Below are 26642 nucleotides of genomic sequence, written 5' to 3' on the forward strand. Positions count from 1 at the left end.
ACCTTGCTCTAAAACCAAAACGGAGCTATCTAGCAGAATGGTTGTCAATGTGTGTATTCAACTTCCAGAGTTAAACATATGTGTGTTTGCAGCAGTTCAGAAACCCTTTCTTTGGAGAATGCAGAAACAGTCTTTTCCCGCACTAAAAACGCTTATAAGAGTTAGCAGTAAGAATGCGATTAAAACACAGAAGACCCGCTTATTACGAACTCATCTGCTGTGTGTTGGTTCCTTTTAGGAAGTTGCATCTATGTTTAGATTCAGCGAGGTAGAAACACGTTTCTTCTAAAAGCTGCGTTTGGACATTCCAGAGTGGATGGGAGAACAGGCTGTAAAGAAAAATATCTTGCTCTAAAACCAAAACGGAGCTATCTAGCAGAATGGTTGTCAATGTGTGTATTCAACAGCCATAGTTAAACTGATGTGTGTTTGCAGCAGTTCAGAAACACTTTCTTTGGAGAATGCAGAAACAGTCATTTCAAGCCCTAGAGACGCATATAAGAGTTAGCAGTAAGAATGCGTTTAAAACACAGAAGACCCGCTTATTACGAACTCATCTGCTGTGTGTTGGTTCCTTTTAGGAAGTTGAATCTATGTTTAAATTCAGCGAGGTAGAAACACGTTTCTTCTAAAAGCTGCGTTTGGACATTCCAGAGTGGATGGGAGAAGAGGCTGTAAGGAGAAATACCTTGCTCTAAAACCAAAACGGAGCTATCTAGCAGAATGGTTGTCAATGTGTGTATTCAACTTCCAGAGATAAACATATGTGTGTTTGCAGCAGTTCAGAAACCCTTTCTTTGGAGAATGCAGAAACAGTCTTTTCCCGCCCTAAAAACGCTTATAAGAGTTAGCAGTAAGAATGCGTTTAAAACACAGAAGACCCGCTTCTAACGAACTCATCTGCTGTGTGTTGGTTCCTTTTAGGAAGTTGCATCTATGTTTAGATTCAGCGAGGTAGAAACACGTTTCTTCTAAAAGCTGCGTTGGATATTCCAGAGTGGATAGGAGAAGAGGCTGTAAAGAGAAATACCTTGCTCTAAAACCAAAACGGAGCTATCTAGCAGAATGGTTGTCAATGTGTGTATTCAACTTCCAGAGTTAAACATATGTGTGTTTGCAGCAGTTCAGAAACCCTTTCTTTGGAGAATGCAGAAACAGTCTTTTCCCGCACTAAAAACGCTTGTAAGAGTTAGCAGTAAGAATGCGTTTAAAACACAGAAGACCCGCTTCTTACGAACTCATGTGCTGTGTGTTGGTTCCTTTTAGGAAGTTGCATCTATGTTTAGATTCAGCGAGGTAGAAACACGTTTCTTCTAAAAGCTGCGTTTGGACATTCCAGAGTGGATGGGAGAACAGGCTGTAAAGAGAAATATCTTGCTCTAAAACCAAAACGGAGCTATCTAGCAGAATGGTTGTCAATGTGTGTATTCAACAGCCATAGTTAAACTGATGTGTGTTTGCAGCAGTTCAGAAACACTTTCTTTGGAGAATGCAGAAACAGTCATTTCAAGCCCTAGAGACGCATATAAGAGTTAGCAGTAAGAATGCGTTTAAAACACAGAAGACCCGCTTATTACGAACTCATCTGCTGTGTGTTGGTTCCTTTTAGGAAGTTGAATCTATGTTTAAATTCAGCGAGGTAGAAACACGTTTCTTCTAAAAGCTGCGTTTGGACATTCCAGAGTGGATGGGAGAACAGGCTGTAAAGAGAAATACCTTGCTCTAAAACCAAAACGGAGCTATCTAGCAGAATGGTTGTCAATGTGTGTATTCAACTTCTAGAGTTAAACATATGTGTGTTTGCAGCAGTTCAGGAACCCTTTCTTTGGAGAATGCAGAAACAGTCTTTTCCCGCCCTAGAGACGCTTATAGGAGTTAGCAGTAAGAATGCGTTTAAAACACAGAAGACCCGCTTCTTTCGAACTCATCTGTTGTGTGTTGGTTCCTTTTAGGAAGTTGCATCTATGTTTAGATTCAGCGAGGTAGAAACAAGTTTCTTCTAAAAGCTGCGTTTGGACATTGCAGAGTGGATGGGAGAACAGGCTGTAAAGAGAAATACCTTGCTCTAAAACCAAAACGGAGCTATCTAGCAGAATGGTTGTCAATGTGTTTATTCAACTTCCAGAGTTAAACATATGTGTGTTTGCAGCAGTTCAGAAACCCTTTCTTTGGAGAATGCAGAAACAGTCTTTTCCCGCCCTAGAGACGCTTATAAGAGTTAGCAGTAGGAATGCGTTTAAAACACAGAAGACCCGCTTCTTATGAACTCATCTGCTGTGTGTTGGTTCCTTTTAGGAAGTTGCATCTATGTTTAGATTCAGCGAGGTAGAAACACGTTTCTTCTAAAAGCTGCGTTTGGATATTCCAGAGTGGATGGGAGAAGAGGCTGTAAAGAGAAATACCTTGCTCTAAAACCAAAACGGAGCTATCTAGCAGAATGGTTGTCAATGTGTGTATTCAACTTCCAGAGTTAAACATATGTGTGTTTGCAGCAGTTCAGAAACCCTTTCTTTGGAGAATGCAGAAACAGTCTTTTCCCGCACTAAAAACGCTTATAAGAGTTAGCAGTAAGAATGCGATTAAAACACAGAAGACCCGCTTATTACGAACTCATCTGCTGTGTGTTGGTTCCTTTTAGGAAGTTGCATCTATGTTTAGATTCAGCGAGGTAGAAACACGTTTCTTCTAAAAGCTGCGTTTGGACATTCCAGACTGGATGGGAGAACAGGCTGTAAAGAGAAATATCTTGCTCTAAAACCAAAACGGAGCTATCTAGCAGAATGGTTGTCAATGTGTGTATTCAACAGCCATAGTTAAACTGATGTGTGTTTGCAGCAGTTCAGAAACACTTTCTTTGGAGAATGCAGAAACAGTCATTTCAAGCCCTAGAGACGCATATAAGAGTTAGCAGTAAGAATGCGTTTAAAACACAGAAGACCCGCTTCTTACGAACTCATCTGCTGTGTGTTGGTTCCTTTTAGGAAGTTGAATCTATGTTTAAATTCAGCGAGGTAGAAACACGTTTCTTATAAAAGCTGCGTTTGGACATTCTAGAGTGGATGGGAGAACAGGCTGTAAAGAGAAATACCTTGCTCTAAAACCAAAACGGAGCTATCTAGCAGAATGGTTGTCAATGTGTGTATTCAACTTCCAGAGTTAAACTGATGTGTGCTTCCAGCAGTTCAGAAACCCTTTCTTTGGAGAATGCAGAAACAGTCTTTTCCCGCCCTAGAGACGCTTATAAGACTTAGCAGTAAGAATGCGTTTAAAACACAGAAGACCCGCTTCTTACGAACTCATATGCTGTGTGTTGGTTCCTTTTAGGAAGTTGCATCTATGCTTAGAATCAGGGAGGTTGAAACACGTTTCTTCTAAAAGCTGCGTTTGGACATTCCAGAGTGGATGGGAGAACAGGCTGTAAAGAGAAATATCTTGCTCTAAAACCAAAACGGAGCTATCTAGCAGAATGGTTGTCAATGTGTGTATTCAACAGCCATAGTTAAACTGATGTGTGTTTGCAGCAGTTCAGAAACACTTTCTTTGGAGAATGCAGAAACAGTCATTTCAAGCCCTAGAGACGCATATAAGAGTTAGCAGTAAGAATGCGTTTAAAACACAGAAGACCCGCTTATTACGAACTCATCTGCTGTGTGTTGGTTCCTTTTAGGAAGTTGAATCTATGTTTAAATTCAGCGAGGTAGAAACACGTTTCTTCTAAAAGCTGCGTTTGGACATTCCAGAGTGGATGGGAGAACAGGCTGTAAAGAGAAATACCTTGCTCTAAAACCAAAACGGAGCTATCTAGCAGAATGGTTGTCAATGTGTGTATTCAACTTCTAGAGTTAAACATATGTGTGTTTGCAGCAGTTCAGGAACCCTTTCTTTGGAGAATGCAGAAACAGTCTTTTCCCGCCCTAGAGACGCTTATAGGAGTTAGCAGTAAGAATGCGTTTAAAACACAGAAGACCCGCTTCTTTCGAACTCATCTGTTGTGTGTTGGTTCCTTTTAGGAAGTTGCATCTATGTTTAGATTCAGCGAGGTAGAAACAAGTTTCTTCTAAAAGCTGCGTTTGGACATTGCAGAGTGGATGGGAGAACAGGCTGTAAAGAGAAATACCTTGCTCTAAAACCAAAACGGAGCTATCTAGCAGAATGGTTGTCAATGTGTTTATTCAACTTCCAGAGTTAAACATATGTGTGTTTGCAGCAGTTCAGAAACCCTTTCTTTGGAGAATGCAGAAACAGTCTTTTCCCGCCCTAGAGACGCTTATAAGAGTTAGCAGTAGGAATGCGTTTAAAACACAGAAGACCCGCTTCTTATGAACTCATCTGCTGTGTGTTGGTTCCTTTTAGGAAGTTGCATCTATGTTTAGATTCAGCGAGGTAGAAACACGTTTCTTCTAAAAGCTGCGTTTGGATATTCCAGAGTGGATGGGAGAAGAGGCTGTAAAGAGAAATACCTTGCTCTAAAACGAAAACGGAGCTATCTAGCAGAATGGTTGTCAATGTGTGTATTCAACTTCCAGAGTTAAACATATGTGTGTTTGCAGCAGTTCAGAAACCCTTTCTTTGGAGAATGCAGAAACAGTCTTTTCCCGCACTAAAAACGCTTATAAGAGTTAGCAGTAAGAATGCGATTAAAACACAGAAGACCCGCTTCTTACGAACTCATATGCTGTGTGTTGGTTCCTTTTAGGAAGTTGCATCTATGTTTAGATTCAGCGAGGTAGAAACACGTTTCTTCTAAAAGCTGCGTTTGGACATTCCAGACTGGATGGGAGAACAGGCTGTAAAGAGAAATATCTTGCTCTAAAACCAAAACGGAGCTATCTAGCAGAATGGTTGTCAATGTGTGTATTCAACAGCCATAGTTAAACTGATGTGTGTTTGCAGCAGTTCAGAAACACTTTCTTTGGAGAATGCAGAAACAGTCATTTCAAGCCCTAGAGACGCATATAAGAGTTAGCAGTAAGAATGCGTTTAAAACACAGAAGACCCGCTTCTTACGAACTCATCTGCTGTGTGTTGGTTCCTTTTAGGAAGTTGAATCTATGTTTAAATTCAGCGAGGTAGAAACACGTTTCTTATAAAAGCTGCGTTTGGACATTCTAGAGTGGATGGGAGAACAGGCTGTAAAGAGAAATACCTTGCTCTAAAACCAAAACGGAGCTATCTAGCAGAATGGTTGTCAATGTGTGTATTCAACTTCCAGAGTTAAACTGATGTGTGCTTCCAGCAGTTCAGAAACCCTTTCTTTGGAGAATGCAGAAACAGTCTTTTCCCGCCCTAGAGACGCTTATAAGACTTAGCAGTAAGAATGCGTTTAAAACACAGAAGACCCGCTTCTTACGAACTCATATGCTGTGTGTTGGTTCCTTTTAGGAAGTTGCATCTATGCTTAGAATCAGGGAGGTTGAAACACGTTTCTTCTAAAAGCTGCGTTTGGACATTCCAGAGTGGATGGGAGAACAGGCTGTAAAGAGAAATACCTTGCTCTAAAACCAAAACGGAGCTATCTAGCAGAATGGTTGTCAATGTGTGTATTCAACAGCCAGAGTTACACTGATGTGAGTTTGCAGCAGTTTAGAAACCCTTTCTTTGGAGAATGCAGAAACAGTCATTTCAAGCCCTAGAGACGCATATAAGAGTTAGCAGTAAGAATGCGTTTAAAACACAGAAGACCCGCTTCTTACGAACTCATCTGCTGTGTGTTGGTTCCTTTTAGGAAGTTGCATCTATGTTTAGATTCAGCGAGGTAGAAACACGTTTCTTCTAAAAGCTGCGTTTGGACATTCCAGAGTGGATGGGAAAACAGGCTGTAAAGAGAAATACCTTGCTCTAAAACCAAAACGGAGCTATCTAGCAGAATGGTTGTCAATGTGTGTATTCAACTTCCAGAGTTAAACATATGTGTGTTTGCAGCAGTTCAGAAACCCTTTCTTTGGAGAATGCAGAAACAGTCTTTTCCCGCACTAAAAACGCTTGTAAGAGTTAGCAGTAAGAATGCGTTTAAAACACAGAAGACCCGCTTCTTACGAACTCATGTGCTGTGTGTTGGTTCCTTTTAGGAAGTTGCATCTATGTTTAGATTCAGCGAGGTAGAAACACGTTTCTTCTAAAAGCTGCGTTTGGACATTCCAGAGTGGATGGGAGAACAGGCTGTAAAGAGAAATATCTTGCTCTAAAACCAAAACGGAGCTATCTAGCAGAATGGTTGTCAATGTGTGTATTCAACAGCCATAGTTAAACTGATGTGTGTTTGCAGCAGTTCAGAAACACTTTCTTTGGAGAATGCAGAAACAGTCATTTCAAGCCCTAGAGACGCATATAAGAGTTAGCAGTAAGAATGCGTTTAAAACACAGAAGACCCGCTTATTACGAACTCATCTGCTGTGTGTTGGTTCCTTTTAGGAAGTTGAATCTATGTTTAAATTCAGCGAGGTAGAAACACGTTTCTTCTAAAAGCTGCGTTTGGACATTCCAGAGTGGATGGGAGAACAGGCTGTAAAGAGAAATACCTTGCTCTAAAACCAAAACGGAGCTATCTAGCAGAATGGTTGTCAATGTGTGTATTCAACTTCTAGAGTTAAACATATGTGTGTTTGCAGCAGTTCAGGAACCCTTTCTTTGGAGAATGCAGAAACAGTCTTTTCCCGCCCTAGAGACGCTTATAGGAGTTAGCAGTAAGAATGCGTTTAAAACACAGAAGACCCGCTTCTTACGAACTCATCTGCTGTGTGTTGGTTCCTTTTAGGAAGTTGCATCTATGTTTAGATTCAGCGAGGTAGAAACACGTTTCTTCTAAAAGCTGCGTTTGGACATTCCAGAGTGGATGGGAAAACAGGCGGTAAAGAGAAATACCTTGCTCTAAAACCAAAACGGAGCTATCTAGCAGAATGGTTGTCAAAGTGTGTATTCAACTTCCAGAGTTAAACATATGTGTGTTTGCAGCAGTTCAGAAACCCTTTCTTTGCAGAATGCAGAAACCGTCAATTCTAGCCCTAGAGACACATATAAGATTTAGCAGTAAGAATGCGTTTAAAACACAGAAGACCCGCTTCTTACGAACTCATCTGCTGTGTGTTGGTTCCTTTTAGGAAGTTGCATCTATGTTTAGATTCAGCGAGGGAGAAACACGTTTCTTCTACAAGCTGCGTTTGGACATTCCAGAGTGGATGGGAGAACAGGCTGTAAAGAGAAATACCTTGCTCTAAAACCAAAACGGAGCTATCTAGCAGAATGGTTGTCAATGTGTGTATTCAACTTCCAGAGTTAAACATATGTGTGTTTGCAGCAGTTCAGAAACCCTTTCTTTGGAGAATGCAGAAACAGTCTTTCCCCGCCCAAGAGACGCTTATAAGAGTTAGCAGTAGGAATGCGTTTAAATCACAGAAGACCCGCTTCTTACGAACTCATGTGCTGTGTGTTGGTTCCTTTTAGGAAGTTGCATCTATGTTTAGATTCAGCGAGGTAGAAACACGTTTCTTCTAAAAGCTGCGTTTGGACATTCCAGAGTGGATGGGAAAACAGGCTGTAAAGAGAAATACCTTGCTCTAAAACCAAAACGGAGCTATCTAGTAGAATGGTTGTCAAAGTGTGTATTCAACTTCCAGAGTTAAACATATGTGTGTTTGCAGCAGTTCAGAAACCCTTTCTTTGGAGAATGCAGAAACAGTCTTTTCCCGCCCTAGAGACGCTTATAAGAGTTAGCAGTAAGAATGCGTTTAAAACACAGAAGACCCGCTTCTTACGAACTCATCTGCTGTGTGTTGGTTCCTTTTAGGAAGTTGCATCTATGTTTAGATTCAGCGAGGTAGAAACACGTTTCTTCTAAAAGCTGAGTTTGGATATTCCAGAGTGGATAGGAGAAGAGGCTGTAAAGAGAAATACCTTGCTCTAAAACCAAAACGGAGCTATCTAGCAGAATGGTTGTCAATGTGTGTATTCAACTTCCAGAGTTAAACATATGTGTGTTTGCAGCAGTTCAGAAACCCTTTCTTTGGTGAATGCAGAAACAGTCTTTTCCCGCACTAAAAACGCTTATAAGAGTTAGCAGTAAGAATGCGATTAAAACACAGAAGACCCGCTTATTACGAACTCATCTGCTGTGTGTTGGTTCCTTTTAGGAAGTTGCATCTATGTTTAGATTCAGCGAGGTAGAAACACGTTTCTTCTAAAAGCTGCGTTTGGACATTCCAGAGTGGATGGGAGAACAGGCTGTAAAGAGAAATATCTTGCTCTAAAACCAAAACGGAGCTATCTAGCAGAATGGTTGTCAATGTGTGTATTCAACAGCCATAGTTAAACTGATGTGTGTTTGCAGCAGTTCAGAAACACTTTCTTTGGAGAATGCAGAAACAGTAATTTCAAGCCCTAGAGACGCATATAAGAGTTAGCAGTAAGAATGCGTTTAAAACACAGAAGACCCGCTTATTACGAACTCATCTGCTGTGTGTTGGTTCCTTTTAGGAAGTTGAATCTATGTTTAAATTCAGCGAGGTAGAAACACGTTTCTTCTAAAAGCTGCGTTTGGACATTCCAGAGTGGATGGGAGAACAGGCTGTAAAGAGAAATACCTTGCTCTAAAACCAAAACGGAGCTATCTAGCAGAATGGTTGTCAATGTGTGTATTCAACTTCTAGAGTTAAACATATGTGTGTTTGCAGCAGTTCAGAAACCCTTTCTTTGGAGAATGCAGAAACAGTCTTTTCCCGCCCTAGAGACGCTTATAGGAGTTAGCAGTAAGAATGCGTTTAAAACACAGAAGACCCGCTTCTTACGAACTCATCTGTTGTGTGTTGGTTCCTTTTAGGAAGTTGCATCTATGTTTAGATTCAGCGAGGTAGAAACACGTTTCTTCTAAAAGCTGCGTTTGGATATTCCAGAGTGGATGGGAGAACAGGCTGTAAAGAGAAATACCTTGCTCTAAAACCAAAACAGAGCTATCTAGCAGAATGGTTGTCAATGTGTGTATTCAACTTCCAGAGTTAAACTGATGTTTGTTTGCAGCAGTTCAGAAACCCTTTCTTTGGAGAATGCAGAAACAGTCTTTTCCAGCCCTAGAGACGCATAAAAGGGTTAGCAGTAAGAATGCGTTTTAAACAGAGAAGACCCGCTTCTTACGAACTCATCTGCTCTGTGTTGGTTCCTTTTAGGAAGTTGCATCTATGTTTAGATTCAGCGAGGAAGAAACACGTTTCTTCTAAAAGCTGCGTTTGGACATTCCAGAGTGGATGGGAGAACAGGCTGTAAAGAGAAATACCTTGCTCTAAAACGAAAATGGAGCTATCTAGCAGAATGGTTGTCAATGTGTGTATTCAACTTCCAGAGTTAAACTGATGTGTGCTTCCAGCAGTTCAGAAACCCTTTCTTTGGAGAATGCAGAAACAGTCTTTTCCAGCCCTAGAGACGCATAAAAGGGTTAGCAGTAAGAATGCGTTTTAAACAGAGAAGACCCGCTTCTTACGAACTCATCTGCTGTGTGTTGGTTCCTTTTAGGAAGTTGCATCTATGTTTAGATTCAGCGAGGTAGAAACACGTTTCTTCTAAAAGCTGCGTTTGGACATTCCAGAGTGGATGGGAAAACAGGCTGTAAAGAGAAATACCTTGCTCTAAAACCAAAACGGAGCTATCTAGCACAATGGTTGTCAAAGTGTGTATTCAACTTCCAGAGTTAAACATATGTGTGTTTGCAGCAGTTCAGAAACCCTTTCTTTGCAGAATGCAGAAACCGTCAATTCTAGCCCTAGAGACACATATAAGAGTTAGCAGTAAGAATCCGTTTAAAACACAGAAGACCCGCTTCTTACCAACTCATCTGCTGTGTGTTGGTTCCTTTTAGGAAGTTGCATCTATGTTTAGATTCAGCGAGGTAGAAACACGTTTCTTCTAAAAGCTGCGTTTGGACATTCCAGAGTGGATGGGAGAACAGGCTGTAAAGAGAAATACCTTGCTCTAAAACCAAAACGGAGCTATCTAGCAGAATGGTTGTCAATGTGTGTATTCAACTTCCAGAGTTAAACATATGTGTGTTTGCAGCAGTTCAGAAACCCTTTCTTTGGAGAATGCAGAAACAGTCTTTCCCCGCCCAAGAGACGCTTATAAGAGTTAGCAGTAGGAATGCGTTTAAATCACAGAAGACCCGCTTCTTACGAACTCATCTGCTGTGTGTTGGTTCCTTTTAGGAAGTTGCATCTATGTTTAGATTCAGCGAGGTAGAAACACGTTTCTTCTAAAAGCTGCGTTTGGACATTCCAGAGTGGATGGGAAAACAGGCTGTAAAGAGAAATACCTTGCTCTAAAACCAAAAAGGAGCTATCTAGCAGAATGGTTGTCAATGTGTGTATTCAACAGCCATAGTTAAACTGATGTGTGCTTCCAGCAGTTCAGAAACCCTTTCTTTGGAGAATGCAGAAACAGTCTTTTCCAGCCCTAGAGACGCTTATAAGACTTAGCAGTAAGAATGCGTTTAAAACACAGAAGACCCGCTTCTTACGAACTCATATGCTGTGTGTTGGTTCCTTTTAGGAAGTTGCATCTATGCTTAGAATCAGGGAGGTTGAAACACGTTTCTTCTAAAAGCTGCGTTTGGACATTCCAGAGTGGATGGGAGAACAGGCTGTAAAGAGAAATACCTTGCTCTAAAACCAAAACGGAGCTATCTAGCAGAATGGTTGTCAATGTGTGTATTCAACAGCCAGAGTTACACTGATGTGAGTTTGCAGCAGTTTAGAAACCCTTTCTTTGGAGAATGCAGAAACAGTCATTTCAAGCCCTAGAGACGCATATAAGAGTTAGCAGTAAGAATGCGTTTAAAACACAGAAGACCCGCTTCTTACGAACTCATCTGCTGTGTGTTGGTTCCTTTTAGGAAGTTGCATCTATGTTTAGATTCAGCGAGGTAGAAACACGTTTCTTCTAAAAGCTGCGTTTGGACATTCCAGAGTGGATGGGAAAACAGGCTGTAAAGAGAAATACCTTGCTCTAAAACCAAAACGGAGCTATCTAGCAGAATGGTTGTCAATGTGTGTATTGAACTTCCAGAGTTAAACATATGTGTGTTTGCAGCAGTTCAGAAACCCTTTCTTTGGAGAATGCAGAAGCAGTCTTTTCCCGCACTAAAAACGCTTGTAAGAGTTAGCAGTAAGAATGCGTTTAAAACACAGAAGACCCGCTTCTTACGAACTCATGTGCTGTGTGTTGGTTCCTTTTAGGAAGTTGCATCTATGTTTAGATTCAGCGAGGTAGAAACACGTTTCTTCTAAAAGCTGCGTTTGGACATTCCAGAGTGGATGGGAGAACAGGCTGTAAAGAGAAATATCTTGCTCTAAAACCAAAACGGAGCTATCTAGCAGAATGGTTGTCAATGTGTGTATTCAACAGCCATAGTTAAACTGATGTGTGTTTGCAGCAGTTCAGAAACACTTTCTTTGGAGAATGCAGAAACAGTCATTTCAAGCCCTAGAGACGCATATAAGAGTTAGCAGTAAGAATGCGTTTAAAACACAGAAGACCCGCTTATTACGAACTCATCTGCTGTGTGTTGGTTCCTTTTAGGAAGTTGAATCTATGTTTAAATTCAGCGAGGTAGAAACACGTTTCTTCTAAAAGCTGCGTTTGGACATTCCAGAGTGGATGGGAGAACAGGCTGTAAAGAGAAATACCTTGCTCTAAAACCAAAACGGAGCTATCTAGCAGAATGGTTGTCAATGTGTGTATTCAACTTCTAGAGTTAAACATATGTGTGTTTGCAGCAGTTCAGGAACCCTTTCTTTGGAGAATGCAGAAACAGTCTTTTCCCGCCCTAGAGACGCTTATGGGAGTTAGCAGTAAGAATGCGTTTAAAACACAGAAGACCCGCTTCTTTCGAACTCATCTGTTGTGTGTTGGTTCCTTTTAGGAAGTTGCATCTATGTTTAGATTCAGCGAGGTAGAAACAAGTTTCTTCTAAAAGCTGCGTTTGGACATTGCAGAGTGGATGGGAGAACAGGCTGTAAAGAGAAATACCTTGCTCTAAAACCAAAACGGAGGTATCTAGCAGAATGGTTGTCAATGTGTGTATTCAACTTCCAGAGTTAAACATATGTGTGTTTGCAGCAGTTCAGAAACCCTTTCTTTGGAGAATGCAGAAACAGTCTTTTCCCGCCCTAGAGACGCTTATAAGAGTTAGCAGTAGGAATGCGTTTAAAACACAGAAGACCCGCTTCTTACGAACTCATCTGCTGTGTGTTGGTTCCTTTTAGGAAGTTGCATCTATGTTTAGATTCAGCGAGGTAGAAACACGTTTCTTCTAAAAGCTGCGTTTGGATATTCCAGAGTGGATGGGAGAAGAGGCTGTAAAGAGAAATACCTTGCTCTAAAACCAAAACGGAGCTATCTAGCAGAATGGTTGTCAATGTGTGTATTCAACTTCCAGAGTTAAACATATGTGTGTTTGCAGCAGTTCAGAAACCCTTTCTTTGGAGAATGCAGAAACAGTCTTTTCCCGCACTAAAAACGCTTATAAGAGTTAGCAGTAAGAATGCGATTAAAACACAGAAGACCCGCTTATTACGAACTCATCTGCTGTGTGTTGGTTCCTTTTAGGAAGTTGCATCTATGTTTAGATTCAGCGAGGTAGAAACACGTTTCTTCTAAAAGCTGCGTTTGGACATTCCAGACTGGATGGGAGAACAGGCTGTAAAGAGAAATATCTTGCTCTAAAACCAAAACGGAGCTATCTAGCATAATGGTTGTCAATGTGTGTATTCAACAGCCATAGTTAAACTGATGTGTGTTTGCAGCAGTTCAGAAACACTTTCTTTGGAGAATGCAGAAACAGTCATTTCAAGCCCTAGAGACGCATATAAGAGTTAGCAGTAAGAATGCGTTTAAAACACAGAAGACCCGCTTATTACGAACTCATCTGCTGTGTGTTGGTTCCTTTTAGGAAGTTGAATCTATGTTTAAATTCAGCGAGGTAGAAACACGTTTCTTCTAAAAGCTGCGTTTGGACATTCCAGAGTGGATGGGAGAACAGGCTGTAAAGAGAAATACCTTGCTCTAAAACCAAAACGGAGCTATCTAGCAGAATGGTTGTCAATGTGTGTATTCAACTTCTAGAGTTAAACATATGTGTGTTTGCAGCAGTTCAGAAACCCTTTCTTTGGAGAATGCAGAAACAGTCTTTTCCCGCCCTAGAGACGCTTATAGGAGTTAGCAGTAAGAATGCGTTTAAAACACAGAAGACCCGCTTCTTACGAACTCATCTGTTGTGTGTTGGTTCCTTTTAGGAAGTTGCATCTATGTTTAGATTCAGCGAGGTAGAAACACGTTTCTTCTAAAAGCTGCGTTTGGATATTCCAGAGTGGATGGGAGAACAGGCTGTAAAGAGAAATACCTTGCTCTAAAACCAAAACAGAGCTATCTAGCAGAATGGTTGTCAATGTGTGTATTCAACTTCCAGAGTTAAACTGATGTTTGTTTGCAGCAGTTCAGAAACCCTTTCTTTGGAGAATGCAGAAACAGTCTTTTCCAGCCCTAGAGACGCATAAAAGGGTTAGCAGTAAGAATGCGTTTTAAACAGAGAAGACCCGCTTCTTACGAACTCATCTGCTCTGTGTTGGTTCCTTTTAGGAAGTTGCATCTATGTTTAGATTCAGCGAGGAAGAAACACGTTTCTTCTAAAAGCTGCGTTTGGACATTCCAGAGTGGATGGGAGAACAGGCTGTAAAGAGAAATACCTTGCTCTAAAACGAAAATGGAGCTATCTAGCAGAATGGTTGTCAATGTGTGTATTCAACTTCCAGAGTTAAACTGATGTGTGCTTCCAGCAGTTCAGAAACCCTTTCTTTGGAGAATGCAGAAACAGTCTTTTCCAGCCCTAGAGACGCATAAAAGGGTTAGCAGTAAGAATGCGTTTTAAACAGAGAAGACCCGCTTCTTACGAACTCATCTGCTGTGTGTTGGTTCCTTTTAGGAAGTTGCATCTATGTTTAGATTCAGCGAGGTAGAAACACGTTTCTTCTAAAAGCTGCGTTTGGACATTCCAGAGTGGATGGGAAAACAGGCTGTAAAGAGAAATACCTTGCTCTAAAACCAAAACGGAGCTATCTAGCAAAATGGTTGTCAAAGTGTGTATTCAACTTCCAGAGTTAAACATATGTGTGTTTGCAGCAGTTCAGAAACCCTTTCTTTGCAGAATGCAGAAACCGTCAATTCTAGCCCTAGAGACACATATAAGAGTTAGCAGTAAGAATCCGTTTAAAACACAGAAGACCCGCTTCTTACCAACTCATCTGCTGTGTGTTGGTTCCTTTTAGGAAGTTGCATCTATGTTTAGATTCAGCGAGGTAGAAACACGTTTCTTCTAAAAGCTGCGTTTGGACATTCCAGAGTGGATGGGAGAACAGGCTGTAAAGAGAAATACCTTGCTCTAAAACCAAAACGGAGCTATCTAGCAGAATGGTTGTCAATGTGTGTATTCAACTTCCAGAGTTAAACATATGTGTGTTTGCAGCAGTTCAGAAACCCTTTCTTTGGAGAATGCAGAAACAGTCTTTCCCCGCCCAAGAGACGCTTATAAGAGTTAGCAGTAGGAATGCGTTTAAATCACAGAAGACCCGCTTCTTACGAACTCATCTGCTGTGTGTTGGTTCCTTTTAGGAAGTTGCATCTATGTTTAGATTCAGCGAGGTAGAAACACGTTTCTTCTAAAAGCTGCGTTTGGACATTCCAGAGTGGATGGGAAAACAGGCTGTAAAGAGAAATACCTTGCTCTAAAACCAAAAAGGAGCTATCTAGCAGAATGGTTGTCAATGTGTGTATTCAAATTCCAGAGTTAAACTGATGTGTGCTTCCAGCAGTTCAGAAACCCTTTCTTTGGAGAATGCAGAAACAGTCTTTTCCCGCCCTAGAGACGCTTATAAGACTTAGCAGTAAGAATGCGTTTAAAACACAGAAGACCCGCTTCTTACGAACTCATATGCTGTGTGTTGGTTCCTTTTAGGAAGTTGCATCTATGCTTAGAATCAGGGAGGTTGAAACACGTTTCTTCTAAAAGCTGCGTTTGGACATTCCAGAGTGGATGGGAGAACAGGCTGTAAAGAGAAATACCTTGCTCTAAAACCAAAACGGAGCTATCTAGCAGAATGGTTGTCAATGTGTGTATTCAACAGCCAGAGTTACACTGATGTGAGTTTGCAGCAGTTTAGAAACCCTTTCTTTGGAGAATGCAGAAACAGTCATTTCAAGCCCTAGAGACGCATATAAGAGTTAGCAGTAAGAATGCGTTTAAAACACAGAAGACCCGCTTCTTACGAACTCATCTGCTGTGTGTTGGTTCCTTTTAGGAAGTTGCATCTATGTTTAGATTCAGCGAGGTAGAAACACGTTTCTTCTAAAAGCTGCGTTTGGACATTCCAGAGTGGATGGGAAAACAGGCTGTAAAGAGAAATACCTTGCTCTAAAACCAAAACGGAGCTATCTAGCAGAATGGTTGTCAATGTGTGTATTCAACTTCCAGAGTTAAACATATGTGTGTTTGCAGCAGTTCAGAAACCCTTTCTTTGGAGAATGCAGAAGCAGTCTTTTCCCGCACTAAAAACGCTTGTAAGAGTTAGCAGTAAGAATGCGTTTAAAACACAGAAGACCCGCTTCTTACGAACTCATGTGCTGTGTGTTGGTTCCTTTTAGGAAGTTGCATCTATGTTTAGATTCAGCGAGGTAGAAACACGTTTCTTCTAAAAGCTGCGTTTGGACATTCCAGAGTGGATGGGAGAACAGGCTGTAAAGAGAAATATCTTGCTCTAAAACCAAAACGGAGCTATCTAGCAGAATGGTTGTCAATGTGTGTATTCAACAGCCATAGTTAAACTGATGTGTGTTTGCAGCAGTTCAGAAACACTTTCTTTGGAGAATGCAGAAACAGTCATTTCAAGCCCTAGAGACGCATATAAGAGTTAGCAGTAAGAATGCGTTTAAAACACAGAAGACCCGCTTATTACGAACTCATCTGCTGTGTGTTGGTTCCTTTTAGGAAGTTGAATCTATGTTTAAATTCAGCGAGGTAGAAACACGTTTCTTCTAAAAGCTGCGTTTGGACATTCCAGAGTGGATGGGAGAACAGGCTGTAAAGAGAAATACCTTGCTCTAAAACCAAAACGGAGCTATCTAGCAGAATGGTTGTCAATGTGTGTATTCAACTTCTAGAGTTAAACATATGTGTGTTTGCAGCAGTTCAGGAACCCTTTCTTTGGAGAATGCAGAAACAGTCTTTTCCCGCCCTAGAGACGCTTATGGGAGTTAGCAGTAAGAATGCGTTTAAAACACAGAAGACCCGCTTCTTTCGAACTCATCTGTTGTGTGTTGGTTCCTTTTAGGAAGTTGCATCTATGTTTAGATTCAGCGAGGTAGAAACAAGTTTCTTCTAAAAGCTGCGTTTGGACATTGCAGAGTGGATGGGAGAACAGGCTGTAAAGAGAAATACCTTGCTCTAAAACCAAAACGGAGGTATCTAGCAGAATGGTTGTCAATGTGTGTATTCAACTTCCAGAGTTAAACATATGTGTGTTTGCAGCAGTTCAGAAACCCTTTCTTTGGAGAATGCAGAAACAGTCTTTTCCCGCCCTAGAGACGCTTATAAGAGTTAGCAGTAGGAATGCGTTTAAAACACAGAAGACCCGCTTCTTACGAACTCATCTGCTGTGTGTTGGTTCCTTTTAGGAAGTTGCATCTATGTTTAGATTCAGCGAGGTAGAAACACGTTTCTTCTAAAAGCTGCGTTTGGATATTCCAGAGTGGATGGGAGAAGAGGCTGTAAAGAGAAATACCTTGCTCTAAAACCAAAACGGAGCTATCTAGCAGAATGGTTGTCAATGTGTGTATTCAACTTCCAGAGTTAAACATATGTGTGTTTGCAGCAGTTCAGAAACCCTTTCTTTGGAGAATGCAGAAACAGTCTTTTCCCGCACTAAAAACGCTTATAAGAGTTAGCAGTAAGAATGCGATTAAAACACAGAAGACCCGCTTATTACGAACTCATCTGCTGTGTGTTGGTTCCTTTTAGGAAGTTGCATCTATGTTTAGATTCAGCGAGGTAGAAACACGTTTCTTCTAAAAGCTGCGTTTGGACATTCCAGACTGGATGGGAGAACAGGCTGTAAAGAGAAATATCTTGCTCTAAAACCAAAACGGAGCTATCTAGCAGAATGGTTGTCAATGTGTGTATTCAACAGCCATAGTTAAACTGATGTGTGTTTGCAGCAGTTCAGAAACACTTTCTTTGGAGAATGCAGAAACAGTCATTTCAAGCCCTAGAGACGCATATAAGAGTTAGCAGTAAGAATGCGTTTAAAACACAGAAGACCCGCTTATTACGAACTCATCTGCTGTGTGTTGGTTCCTTTTAGGAAGTTGAATCTATGTTTAAATTCAGCGAGGTAGAAACACGTTTCTTATAAAAGCTGCGTTTGGACATTCTAGAGTGGATGGGAGAACAGGCTGTAAAGAGAAATACCTTGCTCTAAAACCAAAACGGAGCTATCTAGCAGAATGGTTGTCAATGTGTGTATTCAACTTCTAGAGTTAAACATATGTGTGTTTGCAGCAGTTCAGAAACCCTTTCTTTGGAGAATGCAGAAACAGTCTTTTCCCGCCCTAGAGACGCTTATAGGAGTTAGCAGTAAGAATGCGTTTAAAACACAGAAGACCCGCTTCTTACGAACTCATCTGTTGTGTGTTGGTTCCTTTTAGGAAGTTGCATCTATGTTTAGATTCAGCGAGGTAGAAACACGTTTCTTCTAAAAGCTGCGTTTGGATATTCCAGAGTGGATGGGAGAACAGGCTGTAAAGAGAAATACCTTGCTCTAAAACCAAAACAGAGCTATCTAGCAGAATGGTTGTCAATGTGTGTATTCAACTTCCAGAGTTAAACTGATGTTTGTTTGCAGCAGTTCAGAAACCCTTTCTTTGCAGAATGCAGAAACCGTCAATTCTAGCCCTAGAGACACATATAAGAGTTAGCAGTAAGAATCCGTTTAAAACACAGAAGACCCGCTTCTTACCAACTCATCTGCTGTGTGTTGGTTCCTTTTAGGAAGTTGCATCTATGTTTAGATTCAGCGAGGTAGAAACACGTTTCTTCTAAAAGCTGCGTTTGGACATTCCAGAGTGGATGGGAGAACAGGCTGTAAAGAGAAATACCTTGCTCTAAAACCAAAACGGAGCTATCTAGCAGAATGGTTGTCAATGTGTGTATTCAACTTCCAGAGTTAAACATATGTGTGTTTGCAGCAGTTCAGAAACCCTTTCTTTGGAGAATGCAGAAACAGTCTTTCCCCGCCCAAGAGACGCTTATAAGAGTTAGCAGTAGGAATGCGTTTAAATCACAGAAGACCCGCTTCTTACGAACTCATCTGCTGTGTGTTGGTTCCTTTTAGGAAGTTGCATCTATGTTTAGATTCAGCGAGGTAGAAACACGTTTCTTCTAAAAGCTGCGTTTGGACATTCCAGAGTGGATGGGAGAACAGGCTGTAAAGAGAAATATCTTGCTCTAAAACCAAAACGGAGCTATCTAGCAGAATGGTTGTCAATGTGTGTATTCAACAGCCATAGTTAAACTGATGTGTGTTTGCAGCAGTTCAGAAACACTTTCTTTGGAGAATGCAGAAACAGTCATTTCAAGCCCTAGAGACGCATATAAGAGTTAGCAGTAAGAATGCGTTTAAAACACAGAAGACCCGCTTATTACGAACTCATCTGCTGTGTGTTGGTTCCTTTTAGGAAGTTGAATCTATGTTTAAATTCAGCGAGGTAGAAACACGTTTCTTATAAAAGCTGCGTTTGGACATTCTAGAGTGGATGGGAGAACAGGCTGTAAAGAGAAATACCTTGCTCTAAAACCAAAACGGAGCTATCTAGCAGAATGGTTGTCAATGTGTGTATTCAACTTCTAGAGTTAAACATATGTGTGTTTGCAGCAGTTCAGAAACCCTTTCTTTGGAGAATGCAGAAACAGTCTTTTCCCGCCCTAGAGACGCTTATAGGAGTTAGCAGTAAGAATGCGTTTAAAACACAGAAGACCCGCTTCTTACGAACTCATCTGTTGTGTGTTGGTTCCTTTTAGGAAGTTGCATCTATGTTTAGATTCAGCGAGGTAGAAACACGTTTCTTCTAAAAGCTGCGTTTGGATATTCCAGAGTGGATGGGAGAACAGGCTTTAAAGAGAAATACCTTGCTCTAAAACCAAAACAGAGCTATCTTGCAGAATGGTTGTCAATGTGTGTATTCAACTTCCAGAGTTAAACTGATGTTTGTTTGCAGCAGTTCAGAAACCCTTTCTTTGGAGAATGCAGAAACAGTCTTTTCCAGCCCTAGAGACGCATAAAAGGGTTAGCAGTAAGAATGCGTTTTAAACAGAGAAGACCCGCTTCTTACGAACTCATCTGCTCTGTGTTGGTTCCTTTTAGGAAGTTGCATCTATGTTTAGATTCAGCGAGGAAGAAACACGTTTCTTCTATAAGCTGCGTTTGGACATTCCAGAGTGGATGGGAGAACAGGCTGTAAAGAGAAATACCTTGCTCTAAAACGAAAATGGAGCTATCTAGCAGAATGGTTGTCAATGTGTTTATTCAACTTCCAGAGTTAAACTGATGTGTGCTTCCAGCAGTTCAGAAACCCTTTCTTTGGAGAATGCAGAAACAGTCTTTTCCAGCCCTAGAGACGCATAAAAGGGTTAGCAGTAAGAATGCGTTTTAAACAGAGAAGACCCGCTTCTTACGAACTCATCTGCTCTGCGTTGGTTCCTTTTAGGAAGTTGCATCTATGTTTAGATTCAGCGAGGTAGAAACACGTTTCTTCTAAAAGCTGCGTTTGGACATTCCAGAGTGGATGGGAGAACAGGCTGTAAAGAGAAATACTTTGCTCTAAAACCAAAACGGAGCTATCTAGCAGAATGGTTGTCAAAGTGTGTATTCAACTTCCAGAGTTAAACATATGTGTGTTTGCAGCAGTTCAGAAACCCTTTCTTTGGAGAATGCAGAAACAGTCTTTTCCCGCCCTAGAGACGCTTATAAGAGTTAGCAGTAAGAATGCGTTTAAAACACAGAAGACCCGCTTCTTACGAACTCATCTGCTGTGTGTTGGTTCCTTTTAGGAAGTTGCATCTATGTTTAGATTCAGCGAGGTAGAAACACGTTTCTTCTAAAAGCTGAGTTTGGATATTCCAGAGTGGATAGGAGAAGAGGCTGTAAAGAGAAATACCTTGCTCTAAAACCAAAACGGAGCTATCTAGCAGAATGGTTGTCAATGTGTGTATTCAACTTCCAGAGTTAAACATATGTGTGTTTGCAGCAGTTCAGAAACCCTTTCTTTGGTGAATGCAGAAACAGTCTTTTCCCGCACTAAAAACGCTTATAAGAGTTAGCAGTAAGAATGCGATTAAAACACAGAAGACCCGCTTATTACGAACTCATCTGCTGTGTGTTGGTTCCTTTTAGGAAGTTGCATCTATGTTTAGATTCAGCGAGGTAGAAACACGTTTCTTCTAAAAGCTGCGTTTGGACATTCCAGAGTGGATGGGAGAACAGGCTGTAAAGAGAAATATCTTGCTCTAAAACCAAAACGGAGCTATCTAGCAGAATGGTTGTCAATGTGTGTATTCAACAGCCATAGTTAAACTGATGTGTGTTTGCAGCAGTTCAGAAACACTTTCTTTGGAGAATGCAGAAACAGTCATTTCAAGCCCTAGAGACGCATATAAGAGTTAGCAGTAAGAATGCGTTTAAAACACAGAAGACCCGCTTATTACGAACTCATCTGCTGTGTGTTGGTTCCTTTTAGGAAGTTGAATCTATGTTTAAATTCAGCGAGGTAGAAACACGTTTCTTCTAAAAGCTGCGTTTGGACATTCCAGAGTGGATGGGAGAACAGGCTGTAAAGAGAAATACCTTGCTCTAAAACCAAAACGGAGCTATCTAGCAGAATGGTTGTCAATGTGTGTATTCAACTTCTAGAGTTAAACATATGTGTGTTTGCAGCAGTTCAGAAACCCTTTCTTTGGAGAATGCAGAAACAGTCTTTTCCCGCCCTAGAGACGCTTATAGGAGTTAGCAGTAAGAATGCGTTTAAAACACAGAAGACCCGCTTCTTACGAACTCATCTGTTGTGTGTTGGTTCCTTTTAGGAAGTTGCATCTATGTTTAGATTCAGCGAGGTAGAAACACGTTTCTTCTAAAAGCTGCGTTTGGATATTCCAGAGTGGATGGGAGAACAGGCTGTAAAGAGAAATACCTTGCTCTAAAACGAAAATGGAGCTATCTAGCAGAATGGTTGTCAATGTGTTTATTCAACTTCCAGAGTTAAACTGATGTGTGCTTCCAGCAGTTCAGAAACCCTTTCTTTGGAGAATGCAGAAACAGTCTTTTCCAGCCCTAGAGACGCATAAAAGGGTTAGCAGTAAGAATGCGTTTTAAACAGAGAAGACCCGCTTCTTACGAACTCATCTGCTCTGTGTTGGTTCCTTTTAGGAAGTTGCATCTATGTTTAGATTCAGCGAGGTAGAAACACGTTTCTTCTAAAAGCTGCGTTTGGACATTCCAGAGTGGATGGGAGAACAGGCTGTAAAGAGAAATACCTTGCTCTAAAACCAAAACGGAGCTATCTAGCAGAATGGTTGTCAAAGTGTGTATTCAACTTCCAGAGTTAAACATATTTGTGTTTGCAGCAGTTCAGAAACCCTTTCTTTGCAGAATGCAGAAACCGTCAATTCTAGCCCTAGAGACACATATAAGAGTTAGCAGTAAGAATGCGTTTAAAACACAGAAGACCCGCTTCTTACGAACTCATCTGCTGTGTGTTGGTTCCTTTTAGGAAGTTGCATCTATGTTTAGATTCAGCGAGGGAGAAACACGTTTCTTCTAAAAGCTGCATTTGGACATTCCAGAGTGGATGGGAGAACAGGCTGTAAAGAGAAATACCTTGCTCTAAAACCAAAACGGAGCTATCTAGCAGAATGGTTGTCAATGTGTGTATTCAACTTCCAGAGTTAAACATATGTGTGTTTGCAGCAGTTCAGAAACCCTTTCTTTGGAGAATGCAGAAACAGTCTTTTCCCGCACTAAAAACGCTTATAAGAGTTAGCAGTAAGAATGCGATTAAAACACAGAAGACCCGCTTATTACGAACTCATCTGCTGTGTGTTGGTTCCTTTTAGGAAGTTGCATCTATGTTTAGATTCAGCGAGGTAGAAACACGTTTCTTCTAAAAGCTGCGTTTGGACATTCCAGACTGGATGGGAGAACAGGCTGTAAAGAGAAATATCTTGCTCTAAAACCAAAACGGAGCTATCTAGCAGAATGGTTGTCAATGTGTGTATTCAACAGCCATAGTTAAACTGATGTGTGTTTGCAGCAGTTCAGAAACACTTTCTTTGGAGAATGCAGAAACAGTCATTTCAAGCCCTAGAGACGCATATAAGAGTTAGCAGTAAGAATGCGTTTAAAACACAGAAGACCCGCTTATTACGAACTCATCTGCTGTGTGTTGGTTCCTTTTAGGAAGTTGAATCTATGTTTAAATTCAGCGAGGTAGAAACACGTTTCTTATAAAAGCTGCGTTTGGACATTCTAGAGTGGATGGGAGAACAGGCTGTAAAGAGAAATACCTTGCTCTAAAACCAAAACGGAGCTATCTAGCAGAATGGTTGTCAATGTGTGTATTCAACTTCTAGAGTTAAACATATGTGTGTTTGCAGCAGTTCAGAAACCCTTTCTTTGGAGAATGCAGAAACAGTCTTTTCCCGCCCTAGAGACGCTTATAGGAGTTAGCAGTAAGAATGCGTTTAAAACACAGAAGACCCGCTTCTTACGAACTCATCTGTTGTGTGTTGGTTCCTTTTAGGAAGTTGCATCTATGTTTAGATTCAGCGAGGTAGAAACACGTTTCTTCTAAAAGCTGCGTTTGGACATTCCAGAGTGGATGGGAGAACAGGCTTTAAAGAGAAATACCTTGCTCTAAAACCAAAACAGAGCTATCTTGCAGAATGGTTGTCAATGTGTGTATTCAACTTCCAGAGTTAAACTGATGTTTGTTTGCAGCAGTTCAGAAACCCTTTCTTTGGAGAATGCAGAAACAGTCTTTTCCAGCCCTAGAGACGCATAAAAGGGTTAGCAGTAAGAATGCGTTTTAAACAGAGAAGACCCGCTTCTTACGAACTCATCTGCTCTGTGTTGGTTCCTTTTAGGAAGTTGCATCTATGTTTAGATTCAGCGAGGAAGAAACACGTTTCTTCTATAAGCTGCGTTTGGACATTCCAGAGTGGATGGGAGAACAGGCTGTAAAGAGAAATACCTTGCTCTAAAACGAAAATGGAGCTATCTAGCAGAATGGTTGTCAATGTGTTTATTCAACTTCCAGAGTTAAACTGATGTGTGCTTCCAGCAGTTCAGAAACCCTTTCTTTGGAGAATGCAGAAACAGTCTTTTCCAGCCCTAGAGACGCATAAAAGGGTTAGCAGTAAGAATGCGTTTTAAACAGAGAAGACCCGCTTCTTACGAACTCATCTGCTCTGCGTTGGTTCCTTTTAGGAAGTTGCATCTATGTTTAGATTCAGCGAGGTAGAAACACGTTTCTTCTAAAAGCTGCGTTTGGACATTCCAGAGTGGATGGGAGAACAGGCTGTAAAGAGAAATACTTTGCTCTAAAACCAAAACGGAGCTATCTAGCAGAATGGTTGTCAAAGTGTGTATTCAACTTCCAGAGTTAAACATATGTGTGTTTGCAGCAGTTCAGAAACCCTTTCTTTGGAGAATGCAGAAACAGTCTTTTCCCGCCCTAGAGACGCTTATAAGAGTTAGCAGTAAGAATGCGTTTAAAACACAGAAGACCCGCTTCTTACGAACTCATCTGCTGTGTGTTGGTTCCTTTTAGGAAGTTGCATCTATGTTTAGATTCAGCGAGGTAGAAACACGTTTCTTCTAAAAGCTGAGTTTGGATATTCCAGAGTGGATAGGAGAAGAGGCTGTAAAGAGAAATACCTTGCTCTAAAACCAAAACGGAGCTATCTAGCAGAATGGTTGTCAATGTGTGTATTCAACTTCCAGAGTTAAACATATGTGTGTTTGCAGCAGTTCAGAAACCCTTTCTTTGGTGAATGCAGAAACAGTCTTTTCCCGCACTAAAAACGCTTATAAGAGTTAGCAGTAAGAATGCGATTAAAACACAGAAGACCCGCTTATTACGAACTCATCTGCTGTGTGTTGGTTCCTTTTAGGAAGTTGCATCTATGTTTAGATTCAGCGAGGTAGAAACACGTTTCTTCTAAAAGCTGCGTTTGGACATTCCAGAGTGGATGGGAGAACAGGCTGTAAAGAGAAATATCTTGCTCTAAAACCAAAACGGAGCTATCTAGCAGAATGGTTGTCAATGTGTGTATTCAACAGCCATAGTTAAACTGATGTGTGTTTGCAGCAGTTCAGAAACACTTTCTTTGGAGAATGCAGAAACAGTCATTTCAAGCCCTAGAGACGCATATAAGAGTTAGCAGTAAGAATGCGTTTAAAACACAGAAGACCCGCTTATTACGAACTCATCTGCTGTGTGTTGGTTCCTTTTAGGAAGTTGAATCTATGTTTAAATTCAGCGAGGTAGAAACACGTTTCTTCTAAAAGCTGCGTTTGGACATTCCAGAGTGGATGGGAGAACAGGCTGTAAAGAGAAATACCTTGCTCTAAAACCAAAACGGAGCTATCTAGCAGAATGGTTGTCAATGTGTGTATTCAACTTCTAGAGTTAAACATATGTGTGTTTGCAGCAGTTCAGAAACCCTTTCTTTGGAGAATGCAGAAACAGTCTTTTCCCGCCCTAGAGACGCTTATAGGAGTTAGCAGTAAGAATGCGTTTAAAACACAGAAGACCCGCTTCTTACGAACTCATCTGTTGTGTGTTGGTTCCTTTTAGGAAGTTGCATCTATGTTTAGATTCAGCGAGGTAGAAACACGTTTCTTCTAAAAGCTGCGTTTGGATATTCCAGAGTGGATGGGAGAACAGGCTGTAAAGAGAAATACCTTGCTCTAAAACGAAAATGGAGCTATCTAGCAGAATGGTTGTCAATGTGTTTATTCAACTTCCAGAGTTAAACTGATGTGTGCTTCCAGCAGTTCAGAAACCCTTTCTTTGGAGAATGCAGAAACAGTCTTTTCCAGCCCTAGAGACGCATAAAAGGGTTAGCAGTAAGAATGCGTTTTAAACAGAGAAGACCCGCTTCTTACGAACTCATCTGCTGTGTGTTGGTTCCTTTTAGGAAGTTGCATCTATGTTTAGATTCAGCGAGGTAGAAACACGTTTCTTCTAAAAGCTGCGTTTGGACATTCCAGAGTGGATGGGAGAACAGGCTGTAAAGAGAAATACCTTGCTCTAAAACCAAAACGGAGCTATCTAGCAGAATGGTTGTCAAAGTGTGTATTCAACTTCCAGAGTTAAACATATTTGTGTTTGCAGCAGTTCAGAAACCCTTTCTTTGCAGAATGCAGAAACCGTCAATTCTAGCCCTAGAGACACATATAAGAGTTAGCAGTAAGAATGCGTTTAAAACACAGAAGACCCGCTTCTTACGAACTCATCTGCTGTGTGTTGGTTCCTTTTAGGAAGTTGCATCTATGTTTAGATTCAGCGAGGGAGAAACACGTTTCTTCTAAAAGCTGCATTTGGACATTCCAGAGTGGATGGGAGAACAGGCTGTAAAGAGAAATACCTTGCTCTAAAACCAAAACGGAGCTATCTAGCAGAATGGTTGTCAATGTGTGTATTCAACTTCCAGAGTTAAACATATGTGTGTTTGCAGCAGTTCAGAAACCCTTTCTTTGGAGAATGCAGAAACAGTCATTTCAAGCCCTAGAGACGCATATAAGAGTTAGCAGTAAGAATGCGTTTAAAACACAGAAGACCCGCTTATTACGAACTCATCTGCTGTGTGTTGGTTCCTTTTAGGAAGTTGAATCTATGTTTAAATTCAGCGAGGTAGAAACACGTTTCTTATAAAAGCTGCGTTTGGACATTCTAGAGTGGATGGGAGAACAGGCTGTAAAGAGAAATACCTTGCTCTAAAACCAAAACGGAGCTATCTAGCAGAATGGTTGTCAATGTGTGTATTCAACTTCTAGAGTTAAACATATGTGTGTTTGCAGCAGTTCAGAAACCCTTTCTTTGGAGAATGCAGAAACAGTCTTTTCCCGCCCTAGAGACGCTTATAGGAGTTAGCAGTAAGAATGCGTTTAAAACACAGAAGACCCGCTTCTTACGAACTCATCTGTTGTGTGTTGGTTCCTTTTAGGAAGTTGCATCTATGTTTAGATTCAGCGAGGTAGAAACACGTTTCTTCTAAAAGCTGCGTTTGGATATTCCAGAGTGGATGGGAGAACAGGCTTTAAAGAGAAATACCTTGCTCTAAAACCAAAACAGAGCTATCTTGCAGAATGGTTGTCAATGTGTGTATTCAACTTCCAGAGTTAAACTGATGTTTGTTTGCAGCAGTTCAGAAACCCTTTCTTTGGAGAATGCAGAAACAGTCTTTTCCAGCCCTAGAGACGCATAAAAGGGTTAGCAGTAAGAATGCGTTTTAAACAGAGAAGACCCGCTTCTTACGAACTCATCTGCTCTGTGTTGGTTCC

Source organism: Saimiri boliviensis, chromosome 18 (genome assembly GCF_048565385.1).
Source record: "Saimiri boliviensis isolate mSaiBol1 chromosome 18, mSaiBol1.pri, whole genome shotgun sequence".
Taxonomy (NCBI): Eukaryota; Metazoa; Chordata; class Mammalia; order Primates; family Cebidae; genus Saimiri; species Saimiri boliviensis.